This window comes from Pleurodeles waltl, chromosome 4_2, assembly GCF_031143425.1.
Source record: "Pleurodeles waltl isolate 20211129_DDA chromosome 4_2, aPleWal1.hap1.20221129, whole genome shotgun sequence".
Lineage (NCBI taxonomy): Eukaryota > Metazoa > Chordata > Amphibia > Caudata > Salamandridae > Pleurodeles > Pleurodeles waltl.
Window position 1 is genome coordinate 41,525,895 of NC_090443.1, and position 23,519 is coordinate 41,549,413.

The 23,519-nt window shown below is 48.5% G+C and overlaps 1 protein-coding gene across 1 annotated transcript in view; it reads right to left on the minus strand.

Moving 5' to 3' along the window:
• COQ10A (coenzyme Q10A) overlaps positions 1–17,973 on the minus strand; it is a 198,481-nt gene extending 180,508 nt beyond the window's left edge. The window contains exon 1 of the mRNA XM_069230554.1: positions 17,907–17,973. The gene's annotated coding sequence lies outside the window, so the exon portion shown is untranslated. The remainder of the gene's footprint in view (positions 1–17,906) is intronic.
• Positions 17,974–23,519: the final 5,546 nt, after the last annotated feature.

The following is a 23,519-nucleotide window of genomic DNA, read 5'->3' on the forward strand; positions in this document are numbered from 1 at the left end:
GCCAAGGGGCAGGAAACAGGGCTCCTGGAGAGACACTCAAGGGAGCACAAAAAGAAGGGGTGGGCAGGCCAGCACACAACAAGAGGTTCAAGTGGCGGTTCCTCCTAGCTGCCCCACAGTACCTTGGCAGTCCAGAGTCAGGGGACAGGCTGGCAGCAGGGCAACATACAGAAAAGCAATCTAAATGAGTCCTTTTGACCACCCAGCAGACACCAGGCAGCAGGACAACAAACAGAAACAATCCAAATATGTCTTTTGTGCAGTCCAGCAGTCCCTTGGCAGAGGTTTGGTCCCAGTTCCAAGAGTGCTCTAAAACTCAGGGGGCAGAGACCCTCTACTTAAACTCAAAAGTGCCTTTTTTCAGGAGGTCTTCAAAAGAGCCCCTTCAAGTGAAGCACAACACCCTTTCAACGCAGTCCTTTCTCTAGGCATCAGTAGGGGGTTAACCAGTCCATTGTGTGAGGGCAGGATGCAGGCTATTCACATGTAAGGTGTGAACGACCCTCCCTCTCCCCAGCCCAGGAAGACTATCAGTATGCAGATGCCTCTTCTGTCACACCCAGCCCCTCCTGTGTTATGGCTGTTCGAAAGTATGCACCAAGTGGAGCTGTCACTCTGCCCGAGATGTGGATTGAAGTCAGGCTGCAAAGCACTAGAGATATAAGCACAGAGAAATGCCTACTTTCTAAAAGTGGTGTTTCTAAAATAGTAATGTACAATCTACCTACATCAGTAAGTAGGATTTCTCACTACCATTCCAAACATTATAAACATGGCCACGCTACTCCTTATAGATCAGAAGATACCGCATAGACATATGCCAGGGCATTTCCAATGCCATCCTATGAGATAAGCAACACTCTTAGTAGTGAGAAACTAAATAGGCTGTTTGTCACTACTAGGGCATGTAGTACATAAAGACATAAGTCCTACCTTTTATATACACAGCACCCTGCCCATAGGGCTATCCTAACTTAGGGGTGACTTAGGTGTAGTAAAAAGGAAGTTTAGGCCTTGGCAAGTAGTTTGACTTGCCAAGTCAATGTGGCAGTAAACTGTGCATGCAAGCCCTGCAGTGGCACGCCTGAGAAATGTTTGAAAGGCTACTTCTGTGGGTAGCACAATCTGCGCTGTAGGCCCACTAGTAGCATTTAATTTACAGGTCCTGGGTATATGTCATACCCCTTTACAACAGACTTACTTGTAAATTAAATAAGCCAGACAGGCGTTAGCCAATTATACAAAATTGTAGGGAAGAGAGCACATGCACTTTAGCATTGATTAGATGTGTTAGAGTGCCCAGAGTCCTAAAACCAACAAAACACACACTAAAAAGCTTAGTGACAAAAAAGTCTAGCTGCAATACTTAAAATTATTGTGCAATGAAACATGTATTTTTTATTTTTATATATATATATATATATATATATATATATATATATATATATATATGGATGTTGCTGGGCACTGTGTAATTACTGCTTGATAGAAGATGATTTGGATGGAAATGTACTTCAAAAACCTCTCAAAGATATTGTGAGGGAGGAAAGATCATAAATAAGTGGTTTATTATTCACTCCGACTAATATTTGGTCAATAATATACTAAAAAGGATTGATGGAGGCGTGGCCACGCCAGCGACTAAGATGGCCGCTTGGTGCTGAAGCTCTGGCGGACCCAACCCTTGAACCAGATCTGATGGGTCTGCTGTTGGTGGCTCCAACTGCTGCAACTTACCTTTCAATACCTGGGCTCTAGGGAGGCAGCCTTCCCCTACATCCCAGAGGCTGCCGAGGCATGAACGAGGGGCACGCATTCAAGCACCGCCTTGCACTTTGAAGGACCCTTGGCGATATATATATCATATCCAGTGTTTGGGCACATGGGACACAGGCTATGTCCCATGTTGTGTTTTCACTTTTATCTGCACCAAAACACACAGCCTGCAATGGCAGCCTGTCATGTGCTTGGGTCCCTTAGGGTGGCACAATTCGTGCTGCAGTCCTTAGGGATCCTCTTTAGTATACTAGGTACCAGGGGTACCATTTACTAAAGACTTATAGAGGGTACTAAAGGTTTAGCCAACTGGGGAAACAACTGTGCAGTTTGGGGGAAAGGGATCTGGCATTGGGGATCTGGTTAACAGGAACACAGTGCTCTTTCAGTTGAAATTACAACAAATACCATGCAAAAAGTGGGGGTTAACCATGCCAAAAGGAGTGCTTTCCTACATCCCCCCCCCCAACCTAAGAGGATGAAACTAATCTTTCCCAAGGGAGTCTTCATCTTCTAAGTGGAAGAACCCGGAGAGGCCATCTGCATTGGTGTGGTCAGTCCCAGGTCTATGTTGCACTAAAATGTCCATTCCCTGTAGCGATATAGACCACCTTAACATTTTGGGGTTTTCACTTTTCATCTGCTTAAGCCTTTTGAGAGGCATGTGGTCAGTTTGAACAAGGAAATGAGAACCAAGCAAGTATGCCCTCAGCTTCTTTGGGGACCAACCCACAGCAAAGACTTCCCTCTCAATGGCACTCCAACGCTGCTCTCTGCGGAGTAACTGCCTACTAATGAAAGCAACAGGTTGGTCATGGCCATCATCATTGATTTGGGACAGGACTGCTCCTATCCCATGTTCAGAGGCATCTGTCTGCACTATGAACTGCTTGGTGTAATCTGGGACTTTTAGAACAGGTGCTGAACACATTGCTTCTATCAGGGTGTTAAAGGGGTGTTAAAGGCCCTTTGACAGCTCACTGTCCAGTTTACTTTCTTAGGCATCTTTCTGGAGGTCAGTTCTGTGAGAGGTGCCACAATGTTGCCATATCCTTTCATGAACCTCCGGTAGTACCCAGTCAAGCGAAGGAATGCCCTGACCTGGGTCTGGGTTGTAGGAGCTACCCAGACCAGAATTGATGGATCTTGGGTTTTAGTGGTTGAACTTGGCCTCCACCTACAAGGTCACCCAAGTATACAACCTGGCCCTGCCCTATCTGGCACTTGCTTACCTTGATAGTGAGGCCTGCACTTTTCAGAACCTCTAGGACCTTGCCAAGGTAGATCAATCAATCAGGGAATTTGTAAAGCGCACTACTCACCCTTGAGGGTCTCAAGGCGATGAGGAGGGGAGGGGGGCTGCCACTGCTCGAACAGCCAAGTCTTGAGATGTTTCCTGAAGGTGAGCAGGTCACTGGTCTGGTGCAGGTGGGTTGGAAGAGTGTTCCACGTGTTGGCGGCGGAGTGCAAGAATGATCTGCCGCCGGTGGTTGTTCTGCGGATGCGTGGGTCGGTGGCGAGGGCAAGGTCGGCGGAGCGAAGCTGTGGGGTCGCAGTGTAGAAGGAGAGCCGTCTGTTGAGGTATTCTGGTCTGGTGTTGTGCAGTGCCTTATGAGGGTGGGTGAGGAGTATGAAGGTGATTCTCTTGTTGACGGGGAGCCAATGCAGGTCTCTCAGGTGGGCTGTGATGTGGCAGTAGCGGGTGATGTCCAGGATGAGGCGTGCCGAAGCGTTCTGGATGCGTTGCAGTCTTTTCTGGAGTTTGGCTATGCTTCCTGCTTAGAGGGCATTGACGTAGTCCAGTTTGCTGCTTACAAGGGCTTGGGTGACTGTTCTTCTGGTTTCAGTGGGGATCCATTTGTAGATCTTCCAAGGCATGCGGAGGGTGTTGAAGCAGGAGGAGATGGCGTTAACTTGCTGGGTCATAGATAGTGAAGAGTCCAGGATGAATCCCAAGTTGCGTGCGTTGTCGGAGGTTGTCGGTGCGGTTACCAGTGTGGCATGCCGCCAGGAGTTGTCCCATGCAGAGTGGGTGGAGCCGAAGATGAGGGCCTCAGTTTGAGGCAGCTGTTCTTCATCCACTCAGCGATGGCCTTCGTTCCTTCGTGGAGGTTGGTCTTGGCGGTGTCCTTGGTGCGGGAGAGAATCAGCTGGGTGTCATCGGTGTATGAGATTACGTTGAGGTTGTGAGATCGGGCAATGTTAGCGAGCGGAGCCATGTAGACGTTGAAGAGGGTCGGGCTGAGGGATGAACCCTGGGGTACGCAGCAGATGATTTTGGTGGCTTCAGTGCGGAATGGAGGGAGGCAGACTCTCTGAGTTCTGCCGGTGAGAAAGGAGGTGATCCAGTCCAGGGCTCTGCCGTGGATTCCTGCATCACTGAGGCGTGTGCGTAGGGTGTGGTGGCAGACAGTGACGAACGTGGCTGAGAGGTCCAGGAGAATGAGGGCCACGGTTTCGCCACTGTCCATTATGCTTCTGATGTTGTCGGTGGCGGCGATGAAGGTAGTTTCGGTGCTGTGGTTGCTGCGGAATCTGGATTGGGATGGGTCCAGAGTGCTGTTCTCCTCGAGGAAACGGGTCAGTTGTTGACAAGTTTCTCTATGACTTTCGCCGGGAAGGGGAGCAGGGAGATAGGCCGGAAGTTCTTGAAGTCCTTTGGGTCTGCCTTAGGTTTCTTGAGGAGGGTTTTGATCTCAGCGTGTTTCCAGCTCTCCGGGAAGGTGGCGTACTCAAAGGAACTGTTGATGATCTTCCGGGGTTGGGATGCGATGACGGATCCTGCTTTGTTGAAGATGTGTTGAGGGCAGGGGTCTGATGGTGAGCATGGTGTTCATGATTTCAATGGTGGTGTTGTCGTTGAAGTGGGTCGAGGAGAGCAGGAGGCTGGTGGGTGGTGAGTCTGTGGTGTAGGTGGTTGACAGGGGGTCTGAGTGCTGAAGCTGTCATGGATGTCTGAGATCTTGCAGTGGAAGAAGGTGGCTAGGGAATCGCAGTGATCTTGTGATGGCGGAATGTCGTTGACATTGGAGCTGGGTTTGGAGAGCTCCTTCACGATGTTGAAGCGCTCCTTGTGGCTGTGTGCGTGGTTCTTGATGCATTCCTTGGAGGCGGTTCTCTTGGCGGTTCGGATGAGTTGGTCATGTCTGCGGATGGCGTTTTTGAAGGCTGTGTGGTTGTCCAGTGTCTGATCTTGGTGCCACTTTTCGAATCTTCGGCATGTTTGCTTAGATTCTTGGAGGTCGGCGGTGAACCAGAAGGCCTTTCTGACGGTGCGTCTGTTGGAAGGATTTTTGACCTGGGTGAGAGCGTTGGCACAGTCGTCAATCCATTGCCTGAGGTTGCAGGCTGCTGTGTCAATGTCGGTGGTGTCGGTTGGTGGGTCCGGGAGGGGGTAGTGATCAGTTGGTCTTCGGTGACCTTGTTCCATCGGCAGTGGGGAATCCGTTGCGGGTGATGGTGTGTTTTGGGTTTCTCGAAGGAGAAGTGGATGCAGCGGTGGTCGGTCCAGTAGAGTTTGGTGGTGTAGCTGAAGGAGACGTGTTTGCTGGTGGAGAAAATGGGGTCGAGTGTGTGTCCTGCAGAGTGGGTGGGTGTCATGACGAGCTATTTCAGGCCGAGGTTGGAAAGGTTGTCGAGCAGGGTGGTAGAGTTGTTATCGTTGGTGTTCTCGAGTTGGAAGTTCAAGTCCCCAAGGAGTATGTAGTCTGTGGATGCAAGAGTGTGCGTGCTGATGACATCAGTGATGGGGTCGCTGAACTGCTGTCAGGGCCGGGGGGGTCTGTAAACGAGGGTCCCTCGGAAGGTGGTGTTTGGGTCGGTGTGGATGTGGAAGTGCAGGTGTTCAGCGGTGCTGAGGGTGTCTTCGGTGCTGGTCGTGATCCTGAGGGTGTTCTTGTGGATGATGGCGATACCTCCTCCTGGTTTGTTGGAGCGGTCCCTGTGGGTGATCTTGTAGCCGTCCGGGATGGCTATGATGATGTCTGGCACTGAGGAGGGGTTCATCCAGGTCTCGGTCAGGAAGGCGACGTCTGGGGAAGCTGAGTCGAGTAGATTCCAAAGTTTGACGGCAGGTTTGTGGACGGAGCGGGTGTTGAGTAGGAAGCATCTGAGATGGTTGCGGCCTGCCTTGGCAGGTGGGTCATTGGCGTGAAGGCTGGTGAAGGTGCAGTTCCAGTAGGAGAAGGGTCTGCAGGTGAGCTGTAGGGTGGCTTGATGGCAGGCGAATGAGCGGCCGGTGTTGAGGGCGTGGAGGGTGGTGGCGTCTAATGAAGACGGGTGTAGTGGCAGTGGGGGGGCGAGAGCCAGGGGTTCGATGCTGGGCTCACTCCAGGCGCGGACGGGCGCAGGCGGGCTTGCCTCTGCGGCTCCCATTAAAAAGGGGGGGTGAGATATGACAGCTGGGAGGCGGGGCAAAACGGCGGGTAAAAAGGAAGCAGGGCAGCAGGAGTGCAGCTCAAGAGAGAGGAGGGGGCGGGGCAGCAGGGGCAGCAGCGGCAGGGGAGAGAAAGAAGGGGGAGAGAGAGCGAGAGTGGAGAGAAAAGCGCAGGAGTAAAGCAAAGTCAAAAAGAGCACAGAGGAGAGCGAATGGCAAAAAGGGGCACAAGGGGGCAGACACAGAAGAGAGAGCACACAGAGAGCGAAGCAGAGAAAAGGAGGAGAGAGGCAGCCTAGTAGGAAAGCAGAGCTCTCTGACTAGACACCAGGGATGAGGCGCAGACAGAAGCCTGCAGGTGGAGGATGGCCTCAAACTCCTGACACGGGTCAGGAGTTCAGAGGAACGAGGGCTCTACTCAGCAGGTGGAGCTACGGGAGGTAGAGCAGTTCAATGACCAGGTCAGATCAGATGATTCTGCCGGGTATTTCTCAATACAGCAATATCATCAAGATATGCTGCACTAAAGTCTTCTAACCCAGCAAGGACTTTATTCCCCAACCTTTGGAAGGTGGCAGGGGCATTCTTCAATCCAAAGGGTATAACAGTAAACTGATAATGCCCATCAGGAGTGGAGAATACAGATTTCTCCTTTGGTCCAGGAGTCAGACCTACCTGCCAATACCCTGATGTGAGATCAAAAGTACTGAGATATTTGGCTGCCTCTGACCTGTCAATCAGTTCATCAGCCCTAGGAATTGTGTGTGCATCTCTTTTGGTCTCATCATTGAGGTCCCTATAGCCCACTCAAAACCTCATTTCTTTCCTTCCACCGTGGGAATGAGGCTTGGGGACTAAGAAAGCTGGGCTGGCCCAGGGGCTTTCAAAGTGCTCAATGACTCCCAATTCCAGCATTCTGCTGTCTGCAGCTTTGATGCTGTCTTTGACACAATTAGACTGTCTTTAAATTTTATTTTTGACAGGTAAGCTGTGCCCAGTGCCCACATCATGTGTACACCAGGTAGTCTGACCAGCTGACTAGGGGTTAAAGACAAGAGCTCAGCATTTTGCTGCAAGACTTGCTTGCAGTCAGTCTGTTGTTCGTCAGTAAGGGTGTCTGAAAAGACCACTCCTTCCACTGAGCTATCTTTTGGGTTGCTGGAGAGGAGATAAGGGAGATGTTCACTCTCAGCTTCCTGTCCCTCATCAGTGAACATGAGCATGGTCATCTCAGCTCTGTCGTGATAAGGTATAAATCAACTGACATAGATAACTATTTTGGGGTGCCTGCAAGAGCCAAAGTCCACCAGGTAGGTGACTTCCCCTTTTCTCTCTAGGATAGGGTAGGGTCCACTCATTTGTCTTGGAGGGCCCTAGGAGCCACAGGCTCAAAAACCCACACCTTCTTCCCTGGTTGGAACTCCACCAGTGCAGCCTTTTGGTCATACCAGAGTTTCTGGAGCTCTTGGTTGGCCTCAAGGTTTTTAGATGTGTTTTCCATGTACTCAGCCATTTTGGAGTGAAGGCCAAGTACATAGTCCACAATATGCTGTTTGGGTTCTCTGAGAGGTCTCTCTCATCCCTTCTTCACAAGACAAAGTGATCCCCTTAGAGAATGCCCAAACAGAAGTTCAAAGGAGGAAAAACCTACTTCCTTCTGTGGCACTTCCCTGTAAGTGAAAAGCAGGCATGGAAGTAAAACACTCCTAAGTTTTTCAGGGAGTCCACCAATCATACATTTCAGTGTCTTGTTGAATCTCTCAACAAGGCCACTGGTTTCTTGCTGATATGGGGTAGTGAACTTATAGGTCACACCACATTGAGCCCATGTCTTTCAGGGAGCCAGACAGGAAGTTTGTACCTCTGACTGACACCACCTCCTTTGGAAAGCCCACTCGGGTAAAGATACCAATGAGGGCCCCAGCTACTACAGGGGTAGTAGTAGTCCACGGGTGAATTGCTTCAGGATACCTGGTTGCATGATCCACTACAACCAGTATGAATCTGTTTCCTGATGCAATTGGCGGGCGAGTAGAGCGACAATGTCAATCCCTACCCTTTCAAAGGGAATTCCAACCAATGGAAGTGAAATTAAGGGGGCCTTTGGGTGGCCACCACTCTAGCCACTGGTGTGACAGGTGGCACAGGAGTTACAAAATCCCTTCACCTTCTGGGACATACCTGGCAAGTAGAAGTGGTTCACCAACCTACTCCATGTTTTAGCCTGGCCAAGATGCCCAGCTAGGGGGATTCCATGGGCCAAAGTGAGGAGAAACTCTCTAAACTCCTGAGGCACTACCACTCCTAGTGGCACCAGGTTTGGGGTCTCTGGCCTCAGTGAAAATTAGTCCCTCCTCCCAATAGGTCCTGTGATAGCCACTGATATCTTTCTTCTCCTGATCAGCAGCTTGTTGTCTCAGGCCTTCAAAAGTGGGATAGCTCCTCCTCTGCCCCTGGCACAGATGCTCCCTAGAGGGCCCCCTGGGCCCAGGAGCTCTGCCATGTAAGGCCCAAGTCACTGGGCCTCAGTTCCCTCTGGGGCTTACAGGTCATCTCCCTGAGGAGAGGGGACCTGATCTGGCATCTGTTTTGAAGCTTGTTTCCCAAACTTCCTGCCCTTTCTCTTGGTAGGTTGGGCCATTAGTCCAGACTCCAACTCTACTTTTTCACCCTGGGCTTTGCTTTGTGCTCTGGGTTTGATGCACACCCAACATAGCTGCATGGGACATTCATTTACACCAGATCATTGCCCAGCAGACATTGTACAGGGAATGCAGGAGATACCACCACCTTCTTCTGGCCAGTAACCCCACCCTATTCTAAAGATACCATCACCATGGGATGCACCTTAGCTTGATTAAAAGCATGGAAGACTGTATCTGTCTCACAAGTCAAGTACTGATCTGAGGACACCAGTTGCTCAGCCACCATGGTGACACTAGCACCAGTGTCTCTCACTGCTCCAACCCTAATCCCATTAACTTGGGGCTGTTGTCTGTATCTCTCCAAGTTACCAGGCCAGACAGCCAGGGCAGCTACATCTACCCTATCGTCTGAGACTAAAGTTGCCTCAGTAGGCTCACTGACATGGTCAGGGCTTACCTGGAATCCCATCTGGAGACTTACCACTGCATGTATTACGGATGCACTAGAGGCATTCTTTTTGTGGGGACAGGTAGGGTCTCCAGTTTGGTGTCCAAGAGCATTGCAGCCATGGCACCAAGCCTTTTTGGAAACCCTTTTTTTCCTTTTGTACCCACCCTGGAATTCTGAAGAGTCTTGAGCCCACCCTCCTGTTTAGGTTTTTGCAGGGTTTTAGAAGACTCTTTGCTTTTATCGTTGTTCCGGTTACCCTCTTTCCCTTTAGAGGGGCTTTCTGGCCTCGTTTTTGTGGTCTCCCCCACCAGTGGATGTTTTACTCAACCTTGTCTTGACCCAGTGGTCTGCCTTCTTCCACAACTCATGAGGAGAAAGTGGACCTAGGTCTACCAGGTACTGATGTAACGTCTCTTGAATACAATTACTCAACAGATGCTCTTTCATCAATAAAATGTAAAGCTCCCCATAATCATACACATTGTTAACTGTTAATCAGCCACCTAGTGTCTTCACTGAAAAGTCCACAAAATCTACCCAGGACTGACTCTGGGTTTTTCGAGTTTCCCTGAATCTGATTCTGTACTCTTCAAGAGTAAGCCCAAAGCCCTCAATAAGGGTGTCCTTCATGAGGTCATAGGACCTACCATCTGCCTTGTTCAGTGTCAGGGGTCTATCCCTGCACTTTCCTGAGAATATTTCCCAAAGGAGAGAGACCAAGTGCTGTTTCCTAAACTGTCTGGAAACACAGGTCCTCTCAAAGGCAGTGAACCACTTGGTGATATCATCATCACCCTCATATATGGGGACAGTCCCTTTGGGGATTTTAGGATCAGAGTACCCTACTCTGCCCATAGTTAAACAGTTGCTGCAACCATTCATGGGTGCTAAACCTATTTCAGCTCTTTCCCTGTCTATTGCCTGTATCCTGTCCTCCATGGCAATTCTTTGAGCCAATCTTTCTAAAAGAATCTCTTCTTCAGAGACTTTGAAGGACTTGAGCCAGCTCTAGACACCTTGGGGTGTCTGAGAGGTGCAGGAACCTCTCTGTCAAGTGGTTGGGGGGCCATGCTCCTCCTCCTCACTCAATCTGCCCTGATCCTCAGTGTTGGTGACCTCGTCAGTAGGATGGGACTGCTCATACTCTGCCACTAGCTTTCAGAGCTTTTCAGTGGTAGGGTTTGAGCCAGTTTTGATCCGGTACCCTTTGCAGAGGGTCCTTAACTGCTTATGAGAACGTTGGTGTTAAGGGGTAAGGTCGAACTCCTTATCCACACCCTCTGGGGTACTCATTATTGTACTAAAGTTGGAACCTTTTTTGGAGCTAGAAAACAATTCCTAACAGATTTTATAATCCTAACTAAAGTATATATATATTTTTGTAACTATTAAAATTACAGGGACCTAACCAGAGCCCTAACGGTTACTTTTAAGAATTTGGAAAAAATAAGCGATACAAAAATGCAATTTACCTAAAGGCAATTTTTGGATTTATTTGTGTAGTCATTTATTGACCAAGTGGTATCAGCAAACGCAAAGTCGCAGATCCTACCGCTGCCACCAATGTAGGAAGCTGGCTCTCTATACGGTGCACTAAAAAGAAGTACACCATGCAGAGAGTCCAGTGAATCTCCAATTGATATGCAGAAGCAAAAGTAGATAGTATTAACACTCTATTTTGTGGTAGTGTGGACGAGCAACTAGGCTTATCACTGGGTAGTGATAAGCATTTGTTGTACTCACAGAGTCATTAAATGAGAGACACACTCAAAGAATAAATCAGAGATCAATTTAGAAAAATAACATTTCTTTTTATATATATTTTAAACCCAAGAACTTTGTTATAAGGTAAGTACGTTTTTAAGCGCAAATTCTTTTCACTTGCAGAAATGGAGAGTTCTTCAATGTTAACCTATAGGAAGCAAACACATTCAGCAAACAAGCACTTTACAATGACTGACGGGACCAATCTTGTAGACTCAAGGTAAATACTGGGCAAGGGTTAGGACCACACCAATAGGTCACTCCGGGCAGCCGGGTGCAGAGGTGTAGTACGGCGTCAGGTGCCCAATGTATTTCAATGAGGATTGGTCTCTGTGGATTTAGGCAGCAGGCTCTGGGTGGGGGCCTGTTGGGGACAACTAACCAGTAAGACACAAACGTGGGGTTCTCGGGGACGTAGATGCACATTGGTCCTCTTCACTAGGGCCCTGTGGCGACGGATGTAGGGGTGTCCTTTGGTGCCTGGTTTCTTTGTCCAGGAGCTCTCGTGGCTGTGGGGTCTGAGGCTACAGGTGTCATCGTCGAGTCCAGGAGGGGTGAAACCACAGTGGACTCGAGCTCAGGAGTGCTGGGGGACTTCGTTGATACCAGAGGTCCACTTCAACTAGTTCAGCAGCGACGGGTGCAGTGGTTGCTTGAGGTGTCAGGTTTCTCTCACCACAGAAGCCGCGGGAGAGGGGGTCTGCGTGCAGAGGCTGCAGGCTACTTCAGGGAGTCTAGGAGGGGTGAATGTCCATCCTGTCTGGAGGAGGTGGCAACCACCCAGTGCAGGCTTTTGTCTCTGAACCCCAAGAGCGCTGGCTCTCACCTTAGGGGGTCAGAAACGTGGCTAAGGTGGCTGAACTGCTCAGGACCAGTCAGTCGACACACCAGAAGCTGGTAGGTTTTCAGGGGGCACTTCTAAGGTGCCCTCTGGGTGCTTGAATTGTTGAACCAAACACTGGCATCAGTGTGGGTTCACCAATACTAGATGTTTGATACCAAACATCCCTATGTTCAGTGAAGCCATCATGTAGCTGGGGAACTCGTAACCAGCACATGTATTGGCAATGGCTTCCCTGCTCACTTACTATGTCTGAAAATCGACAAAGACATAGCAGGGGAATATCTGTCCATGCAGATATTCCCTCACATGTAATATAATGCACCCTGCCTTTGGGCTGTAAGTCCTGCTAGAGGGGTGACTTAAATATATGACATGCAGTGTTAGGGGACAAGGCAGACAGGCTGTATCATGTGTTTTCACTTTTGTCCACACCAAGACACACAGCCTGCAATGGCAGTCTGTCATGTGCTTGGTGAGGAGTCCTTACGGTGGCACAATTTGAGCTGCAGTCCTTAGGGACCCTCTTTAGTGCCCTAGGTACCATGGGTACCATTTACTAGGGACTTGTAGAGGGTGCAAAAGGTTTAGCCAATTGGGGAAACAACTTTGCAGTTTTTGGGAAAGAGATCTGGCATTGGAGATCTGGTTATCAGGAACCCAGTGCACTTTGTTGAATTTACATCAGATGCCAGGCAAAAAGTGGGGGCTAACCATGCCGAGAAGGCTGCTTTCCTACACCAGGCACCTCTGCACCAGCTCAGTGTACTACTGCATCGCCCCTCTCCTTTGCAGTGGGGGCAACACCTGGTAGCACAGCGCAAAGAGTTGGCACTGAACTGACCCAGAGTCCCCCCTAGAGTGGGCAGCAACCAGAACAAGCCACACCTGCAAACTTGCTGTCCATCTGGGGACTATACGCTAAAGAAGACAGGCAATACCTTTGGGCCCAACGAGCCTACACTGTTGTTGGGTTCGCGCAGGGATAGCTGTTCTGTGCCTGCCTCTGTGCGGGGTGACCCTAAACAATGCAAGTTACCCTTCGAGAAGCTTAAAGTAGCCAATGGCTCGTGGGCAGCACCAGTTATGGAGAGTGGCGCCACGGGGGAGCCTCGGACCGGACAGTTGACAGGTATGGATTCGATCATAGCTGAATGTAGGTGGACTTTCGAGCAATTGATGCACGATTTGATATACTCATTTGGACGGAATGTGGGAGCGCGTTGACAGGCAGAACACTCGGCTGGAAAGGCCCAGAGGAATGCATATCCAGGCTGCAGGATACCACTGCATCAACAGTGAAAAGACTAGATAATTTGGAATCACGACTCAAGACAGTAGCCATCTAAAATGAAGACCTGGAGGCCAGGGGGGCGTTGTAATAATATTTCTATCTTGAAAGTAGCGGAAACAACAAACACAGGCCACCTTGATCTGTTTGTTGAAAGACTACTCTCTGAAATGTTGGGACGTCCAAACTTTACATCCACCTTTAGAGTAGAACAAGTTCAATAGATCTCTCGGTCCGCGCCCTGCACCGGCTACTTCACTGCGACTGATCGTCAGCCGTCTTCTCAATTTCAGTGACTGCAACTCAGAGCTACAGTTGGCACGTGAAATGGTCTGTAGTTTCCCTTTTCTCTGACTTCACTATGGTAGTCCACGAAGCCCAGCCCAAATTAATATAAACTAAAGCTGCACTGCTCAAGTTAGGCCTCCGCTACGGCATGCTGTACCCAGCTCACCTTCGAGTGGATGTCGATGGCAAGGCCTGCTTCTTTGACACTCCAACGGCTACCCTGGTGTTTTACAAGCAACGCCCCAAAGATCTACATCTCCTGGACACAGAGCACTGGACCACTGCCCACTGGACTTGCAGATTGCTGCCAGCATGGACCTATTCACCCGAATTGAGTTGCTTCCCTATTGCATACAAACACCTATGATCTACACAAATTTCCTAGACTGATCTGTTGAACACTACCACCTACCTTTACCATTACTATTTCAAAGACGCTTCAAACATTGGGGGTTATTACAACTTTGGAGGAGGTGTAAATCCGTCCCAAAAGTGACTGTAAAGTGACGGATATACCACCAGCTGTATTACGAGTTCCATAGGATATAATGGACTCGTAATACGGCTGGTGGTATATCCGTCACTTTACCGTCACTTTTGGGACGGATTAACACCTCCTCCAAAATTGTAATAACCCCCATAATGTTCAAATATGACTCTTCTACATTCTTAAACAATGTTGGGCAATCCTGCAAATAGGGCCATCTGCTGCAGCGTTGCTACTCCACCGAGGTTTATACCACGCCAAGCTCTAGGGGATGTTTTTGTTACTCTCTTGGGATTCACTTGGCATGTTCTAGCCACGTGTGGGCGGGGGGAGGTAAGATTGTATCTGTTAGCATGTTTGTTTTTGTCTTAATAATTTTGTCCACTACAGCATTCATGTACCATACATAACGCAACCCCCATTCGCCTATAACCATAGATGACGGACAAACACATTAATGGGAAACCTACTGTGGACATCACCTTACTATACTGGAATATTCGGGGCTTCAACAATCCAGGCAAGGGTTAGTAAGTCCTACAATATTCAAACAGACAGGGCGTACAGATAGCCTTCTTACAGGAGACACATCTGCCGTCCAATTCCGTGAACATAATTTGCAACTGCATGCAGTCCACACTGCTATTTTTCTAGCTACAGCACTTATTCATAGGTAGCCTGCACGTTGAATCATAAAAACTTAGCTTTTCACCCCTCTGCCAACTATGCTGACAAAGGGGGCAGATACATATTGGTGGAAGGTTCTCTAGCGAGACAGCGCATATTACTAGTCAATGTCTACATCCCAAACACTGACCAACCAATGGCCTGGATAAGAGCGAATGGCGTATAACCGCTTCCTTTGCAGTCATCAGGGGAACTTGTCAAGGGTGCCCTCTGTGACCGATGCTTTTCAATGTAGCGATAGACCCACTCATACGACACCTGCAGGAGAGGCACTTACACCGGGGATTGCAGTTTAAGCCAGGCCCACTTCTAATTTCACTTTACGCTGATGACATATTATTATTTGTATGGCACCCTGCCAAAAACTTGGCACAATCATCTGCAAGATTGTTAGATAATGTGTTTTTCCGGCCTGCGCGTTAACTGGGCTGAGTCCGAGTTATTTCCACTTACAGATGCATCAACTCCAGTGCATTGCGAGTCCCTTCTGGCATGGTGCGATGGCCCCACCCGATACCTGGGTATTTACATACACCGAGACAGAGAGCAAGTTGTACGCCTAAATTATGGTCTGGCGGATTATGGTCGGGCGGTGGACAGATTGACTGTCCAATAGAACAATGGATTCGCCTTCCGCTATCTATGGCAGAATTATAAAAATGGTGGTACTGCCCCACTTTTTGTATCATTTCCTGAACGTTTCCATCCCACTCACCAACTCTTTTTTTCAACACTGAGGAGCATATTGCTACGGCTTATATGGGCAGATAGACAGCCCTGACTCAGATGGGATACCTTAATACACCCATATGAGCGCAGATGGTTTGGTGTTCCCTGCCTACATTTGTATCATCTGGTCATGCACTGCCAGTTTGCTCGTCATTGGTACGACACAGATATACGTCTTCCCTACTCCAAACCCCAAAAAGACATAGCGTCCCAACACCATTGCAGGCCCTGCTGCCTCCAGGTCTACCATGAGATCCAACACATATACAAACCCTATCCACAACCAGTTGGGCATGCAGAAAGGGGGCTCGGATCCTGTGCAGGAGAACTCTATGGTCCCCTTTAATACCACGGGCGAACAATCTAAGGCTTCCCATTACCGGAGAGAAGTTGCTCCAATGCATGATAACAAAATATGCTCTACACACATTTGGTGTTCTCTTCCCAGAAGGACATATGTTTTCCTGTACAGAAGACAAAAAGTTTCAAATAGCCACCCACATGGACCACTTCGTGCTCCGACGGCTTCATAGTGCGCCCACGTCCCTTCTTATCCACTAGCCTCAGATGAATTCACACCGCTAACACTTGTGATTACTGATAGCGAGGGAAGCAGATTAGTCTCCAAATTATATCACTCTTGCTTAGACTTCTTACAGCCACGCAACTCCAAACTCATAGATGCATGGGAAGCAGATTTAGAACATCCTTTAACTGATAAGATTTGGTTTGCTTGCTGTGCACAGACACACCACATCGCCTTTCATCTTCGCCACAAGCTCATACACTATAAGTTCCTATGAAGAGAACATGTCACTCCTGTTGCATTGGCACAAATAAACCCTACACGATCCTCTGAGTGCCCAAAATGTTGCACTGCTGAGGCAGAATTTGCCTATCTGACAAGGACATGTAGTAGTATTGCATATATATAGGCCCTGATGACACGCGACAAATGTAGATGTACCTGGTGCTTCTCTGTGTGCTCCGGTCTCCTTATGGGGAGGGTCCGCTACTTCTCTCATATCCATATTCCATATTGCGTGTAAATGTTCCTACAAGCTACCCATTCAAAAAAACAATGGAAATAGGGCTGACAAGGGGTAGAGTCCTGTGGGCTACTTCTCTCAGTCTTTCCTCAATGACGCTCCGGCCTCCTTCCGTAATTCCTCCTGGAATTAAAGAGACCTTTAATGTGCACAGAGGATGCTCTTCTTGCCTTCCTTCAGAGTGTGCTTCCACCCCACCCCAAGAGTGTTAGCAAAACACATTTCCTGTCAGGGGATGCAGTGCTCACCTCTCCTAGCTTTTCCAGGACCTGTTTTTACAAAACTGAATCCACATACCTCTGTGTTATGTGACATACACTTGCATGCCAATATCTCAACACACAAGTTTCACACTCTGTCTGGTGCTACACTGCATACAGCCCAGAGAAGAGTTAAGTACACAGCCACAGGACTTTATATGAGAGGTCAGTAGGCATCACACCAGTGACACAGGTAAAGAGGCATGTTCACACTACTGATGACTATTTAACACAGAATGGGTATGCTTCCACCACCGTGCTCATGTCACTTAACTTCCAGTAGCCCTCTACTACTCTAAGGGTAGTTCAGTGGTGCGCCTCTTTCGGTCTGACAAGAACTAATTTCCATGAGACAGGCCTTAGTCGCACACATGGATGGACCATTACCAAAAATAATTGCCAGGGTTCCAAATATCCATGCAACTCGGGCACAAAGGGCAGGGGTGCATGTCGGTCACAATGCAGGGGACTTTCACATCCCAACAAATACTCTTGAAGTCAATAATGTAGTGCTGGGGAATTGTGGCAGCTCTGTACTATAACATGCAAGTGCCGGTGTAGTTTAATAATCGGAGGGGGGGGGGTGACAGGTAAACGGCCTGGAGTACACGAGGGGAACGGGCGGAGGAGGCCCGGCCCGGCTCTAAAGTCCCCCAGGAGGACTGCTAAAGGAACAACAGCGGTATGAGTCCGCGAGCGGGCTGACATCAGGGAAATGAAAGAAAAGACGGACGAGGAGAACACGGAGGACGCCAGGACGAAAGGGAAAAGAAAGAGACCGGACGAGGAAGTCAAGAAGGGACGCAACGGAGAGGCGTCGCTGAAGGTACAGCGAAAAGCCTCAACGGGAGAAACGAGACCCCCACGCAGTAAGGCAGAAAGACCCAGGGAGACGCGAAGGGGCCAGCTGTGTCTCAGGCGGGACATGGCTCGGTCAGGTACGTGATCGCTTACGCGGTCAAATACACCCACTATTGAGGAGGGTGGGGAGTGCAGGAGTAAAGGTGTGGAGGGGCAAAAGCCTACCTGAGTAGACCACGGAGGCCTACTCTATTTCCCAAGTGCACATAAACTCATGAGAGGCCCACTATACACGAGAGCCACCTGGAGGCGAAGATAGAACCGAGTGGAAGAAGGGGCACAAAACGGTGACAGTACACAAATTGTGGTGGCACATAACGAACCCCTCATCAGCACAACCCTTCCCTCTTTGCATGCCTGATTAATAAATGATATAAAAATTAGACAGGACACTTATCTGACCCAAACGTTTTCTTCTCTTTTCTGCTCCCGGAGCCTGCCCGTCGCTCGTTGCAGAGAACTGAAGAACCTGAAAAAGAAGAGCCACATAAATTTGGAAAATACAAATAAAGGGAAATGACTAGCCAAGAGAAAAAAGGGGAAAAAGTCCCAGACAATTATGTTCAGAGATTCTGTGAGAACATCAGAATAAAGAGTATTGTTGGCTATAGATTGCCTCCTAGCTGTACTGAATCTATAAATATAGTATAGCACTGTGTCCTTTTAAACACGACCCTATCACAGGGTGCTGATTACTTTATAAATGAGGCAGTAGAAAATGATTAAATCTTCTGTGGACTTTAATACTCCTCTTTGCTATGGATAGTTTTTGCTTCTTTGAAGTATTGTCTTTCGTATTTGAATCACATCTTTTTTTGATTGGGGCACTCACTAAGTGATGTGTGGGTTTTTCTATTACTACTTCTACTGTGGGATCTTGCTTCATTGAACTGCTGTGCTTGCGGTTTGGTGCTCCTGAGCTATTTGACATGCTTACTGTCTGTTTCGTTTGAGGACCTTGTATATCACTTTTAGTCTGATGGCAGATGCTAAAAAGGGATCTAATTCGAACCATGTCTCTGGCCCTTCTGAATGGTCTGGGAGGCTTGTGTTGAGGAACACGCATTCTAAAAGGAGGTGGACAACCATAACTCTTACTCCTCATATTCTCTCTTCCTTCCAAGGTCTTCTGCCAATTCCCATATGTAGGTCTCTCTTAATCTGGGCATTCCTGCTGGTCCTATGCATATGCCTGTGGCCTTTATGACTTCTTTGCAGCGTCAAACTCTGATTAAGGCCACTGTGCAGGCAGTTCTGTATATATGGTTGCCTGTCCTGTCTCCTTTTCTGCATTGATCTCTAAAGACCCTAAATATAAAGGGATCCACCTGTGCTGGCTGAAGAGGTTGAAAATGATGTGGATTATGATTCTTTGTTCTAATATATGTAGGTAGAAGGGTTTTCCGAGGTAATGGCTCACATTCAGGATAACCTAGGGCTTAGGGAAGTAACTGCAGCCTCTACTTGAGAGGCTCCTCTGCAGCAGGCTGTGATGCTTTCAGTGGGTACAGCTGGTATAAGACCCTGGCCTCACTCACTCGTACAGCTTTTGTTCAATGAACCAGAATTAGTTAGTGGTGCCAGAGACACTGGTTGTTCCTAGAGCCTAGCAAAAGAATGTCCCCTCCTGGAGTTTGGGGAACAATTTCCTGTTGCCTTAAACATGGACTCCATTTTGCCTCACCTTCCGGAGTTTGTGACTGTGTTACCCTCTATGATCCTGTGGACAAGAAAACTGCACTCGACTTAAAGATGGTTCATTGCTCTGCCCTGCTATCACTAAAAACTGGCATCTATCCTGATTATACCTGATAGTGGCTATGGAGGAGGATGAGGACTGGACTCTCTTCTAGAGTTGATGAAGAAGCTGCTGCCCCTGTCTTCTGTTGTAGTGCTGTAAAAGCTGCAGGTCTAAAGGATGTGTTGGCAGTGGCTGGCCATAGACAATTTTGGTTAAAAGCCTGGGAGGAGGGGATTCTGAAAAAACTTTGCTTCTCAGACTTACTTTTTTGGGTCAAACACTTTTTTGTCTAAAGGATGCCAAGTTAACAATGCCCTTTCATCCAAATCTTTCAGTAGTGTTCTGGAAGCATTATATTCACAAAAATCAGTGTGCACAGCATTTTGCTTCTACAGGTAGATTCCACTTATGTTTCAAAGGCTGTTTTAGGGGCTCCCACCAGACGTCTAGTGGTCACTCTCCCATCTTGCAAAGCAGGAGCTAGTTTGCCTTTATAAACCCTCATCAGCTGAATCCTGGACAGTTATTGTGCTAACAGTTGCAAGCTGTCCCCCAGCATTCATTCATGTTTAGGATGACTTTAAAAAAAAATGTGTGGATGTTTGAAGGGAGGCGCAACGGCTACTCCTAAGCTTTTGTGGCAGTTCTTCTGGATTCAGGGAGTCTCTGGACTCACATCAGTAAGAAGCCTTATAGAAGAGTGTGATGGACCTTTTTGAGGGAAGAAGCGATCATTCCTGTCCCAATTGAGGAATACCTTCCTACCAGGTGTACTCACACCTTTCTAGTCCACGAGACTAAGGGAACCTTTTGGCCAATCAATCTAAACAGAGTAGACCTTTTTATCAGGAATGTCATGTTTCTGATGGCACTTCTTCAGAAGATCATAACTGTAGTTTCCTCTGGCTGTTTGCTGCTTTTCATATACGCAAAAGACGCTTATTTTCCAGTACAGATTCATCCAAGGCATCGGAAACTCTTAAAGTGTGCCGTCCCATCAGGGTTCTTCCAGTTCCTTCCCTTTAGATTACATTTTGCCCAAGAGTCTCCACGAAAGTCCTACTTCCATTAGTAGGTCTTGTTAACCTGAAACAGGGTTCAGCTGTATCTATACTTAGATTATTAGGTGGTGAATGCATACTCTCCTGCACACACAGATATGGTGTGCAGGCTGCTCCAGTCTTTCAGGTAATCTTGCCAGCCGAGGGAGTCCATTGATGACCCGTTCAATAACTGTGAAGGGTGTGTATTTCTTCCCACTGACAAGGCTGTGAAACTCCAAGACTGAAATCTACTCAGAATGGAATTGGCTCTGATCCATCAGTGACAACATTTGCAAGCATATATCAGGAATATTTTAGAGCATTAGTATCCACTGTCTCAGGCCTTTGATTTCCGTATTCCTGTGATTCCTTACAGTGATTACTACTATAAATCTATCTCCATTTGACGGGTCACATTCAGTACCTCTAGACCTGACAGCCAACGCCAGATACAGGACATGTGGTGCCACTGAGTCCAACAAGCCTTCCAGTTGGACAAAACTGAAGACAGTCTGGCTAGGGTGCAGTCCTTTGTGGGCACGAAGAAGTCCAAACTACTTTTTGGTCAGATGGACAATCAATAAATCTAAATCCACAGGCAGGTGCAGTGGCGGGCACCACGCATCACGCCTCCCTCCTAGGTGCGTTTGGCACATCCCTGTTGAAGTGGGCAGAGTCACACTTTCACTCACTTGATCCAGGCCCCTTACTTAATAGCGGTGGAGAATGTGCAAGCAAATCCACTGAGTTGAATTTTTCCATCCTTTATGAAGTTCCCTTTCAGTCTGAAGGTCTTTCAAGATCAAGAATCATTTGGGGATTCCATGGGTTTATTTGTTTGATGATCTGCCATCAGAATTTGTTCAAAAGAAAAAGTGACAGGCGCACAGGAGTGCGTTCTTTCCAGTGACCTAAGCCGCACTTATTTGCCTTTCCTCATTTAATCTTCTGCCTGTGGTTCTTCACAAGATCCTGAAGGAGGTGCCCTTTGTAATTCTGGTGGCTCACTTCTAGCCTTACATGTCCTGGTTCCTCCTTCTGCAACTGTTGGCAGTCAGACCTGCATGGTCTCTTTCCATGTCTCTCCTACCAATCCGGTGGGCAGTCCTGTCCTTTAGCCAGTTGTTACATTTACGGTTGATGGCTCGGGGAGTAAATGGGTAGAGATTTTGATAATGAGCATGTCTAAGGGGCACCCTGCTGCTGTTTAAGTGTCTTTCTATGCTTTGAGTGTTGTGACAACACTGAAGGTCTTTCTGTTCTTGCTGTGATACTTGTAATATGCCTTAGTTTGCTTACAATCAATTGAAGATTTGCATTTTTTTCAAAATGATTTTGAGATGAAGTTGCCTACCTCTTATTTGTGTGTCCAGCCAGGCGCCATCTGTGTATTTACTGAGCACTGGAGTTGTGTCTTCAATTGAGGTTTATGATTTGTGGCTATTGAGAGTGTTTGAGTGGGCGCATACTGGGGCTTATTCTTTGGTTCTATCTTGGGATCTTCCCATGGTCCTTGGGAGTCCTGACATGCACATTTTGAAACATTAGAGGAGGTAATCCAAAACATTTCACCTGCAAGGTGGCATTTTTCATGGCTATTACATCTACCAGAAGGTTGATGGAAATATGGGAGTTTTATGTAGGAAGCTTTATTTGAGATTTTTCTCTGAGTGTTAATGTTAAGGTTGTCTCCTGTCAGACTAAAATGTTGCCTCAGTTTCACCTTTCTGAGGGCATAATTTTCACTAATTTGGGTTGTGAGATGATTGGCCAACGTGGTCAATTAGTTTTTTCTTTGGATGTTGATTATACGCTGCATCGAACCTGGTGGGACTCCAAGTCCCAGGCTCCCTTTCATTCCGCCCCTCACCTGGGGCCACTTGAATGTTAACACAGGCGCTATAAAGCGCACCGCACGTCACCGCTGTTGGTTCCTGCATCGAGCCTGGTGGGACTCCAAGTCCCAGGCTCCCTTTCCTGCTGCCCCTCACCTGGGGCCACTTGAAGTTTAACGCGGGCGCTATAAAGCGCACCGCGCATCACGGCTGCGCGGGATGTGCCCGGGCAAAGCCCGGGCCAAGGGCGGGCCCGTCCGTGCCCGTCAGAGACCGAAGGAGGCCGGGCTGGGCCCCCCCTCTGGGCTCTAAGGTACGGCGTCAGGCTACCTAGTGCTGGACATTATTTGAAAATCTTCTTTTTACATCGTTTTGTAGTCTAATTCTCTAATGGGGAAGCACAAGGCGAAAGGCAGCCCTGCATTGGGCTCCGTAAAATCTAAAATACCTAAAACAAATAAGGCCATGCTACCCCACACTAAGGGGGTCATTCTGACCTCGGCGGTAAAAGGCCCTTACCGCCAGTCAGAAGTCCGCCATTCTACCGCCGCGGCCGCGGTAACCCGCCACAGTCATTCTGACCTCCAACTGTGAAACCGCCAAAAACCCGACATCCACGGAAGGCCGCCTCATCAGCGGGCAGCGATAAACTGGAGATGACCAAACCTCCACCGCCACGCCAACACAAACACGCCCATGCCATTCTGACCCACGAATCCACGCGGCGGTCTTTTAACCGCTGTATTCTATTGGCGGTACACACCGCCGCAGTCAAAATACACACACTCTTACAAAACACAGCCACATTGGACAATTTGAAATACACACACCTGAAACACATACACACACCACTCCCACACATCCAATCAACTATAAAACACACACCCACATCACCCACAAGCCCCCACTACCAGAAATTCTGAGAGAAGGCAAGAGAGAGAGAGAGAGAGCACAGCTATCGATAACCCCAACACACAGAGGAACACAACATCATCACCCACACCACATCTACGCACACATCACCACGCACATAACCACAAACACCACCCCACACCTCATCCACACCACCCCATGGCACCCCAAAGACACCCCAGGTTCTCGGACCAAGAACTCAGGGTCATGGTGGAGGAAATAATTAGGGTAGAGCCCCAACTCTTCGGCACACAGGTGCAACACACCACAATAGCCAGGATGGCAGAGCTATGGCAAAGGATCGTAGACAGGGTCAACGCTGTGGGACAGCATCCCGGAAATCGGGAAGACATCTGAAATCGATGGAACGACCTACGGGGGAAGGTGCGCTCGATGGTGTCAAGACACAACATCGCTGTGCAGAAGACTGGCGGCGGACCCCCACCCACTCCACCCCAATTCACAGCATGGGAGCAAGAGGTAG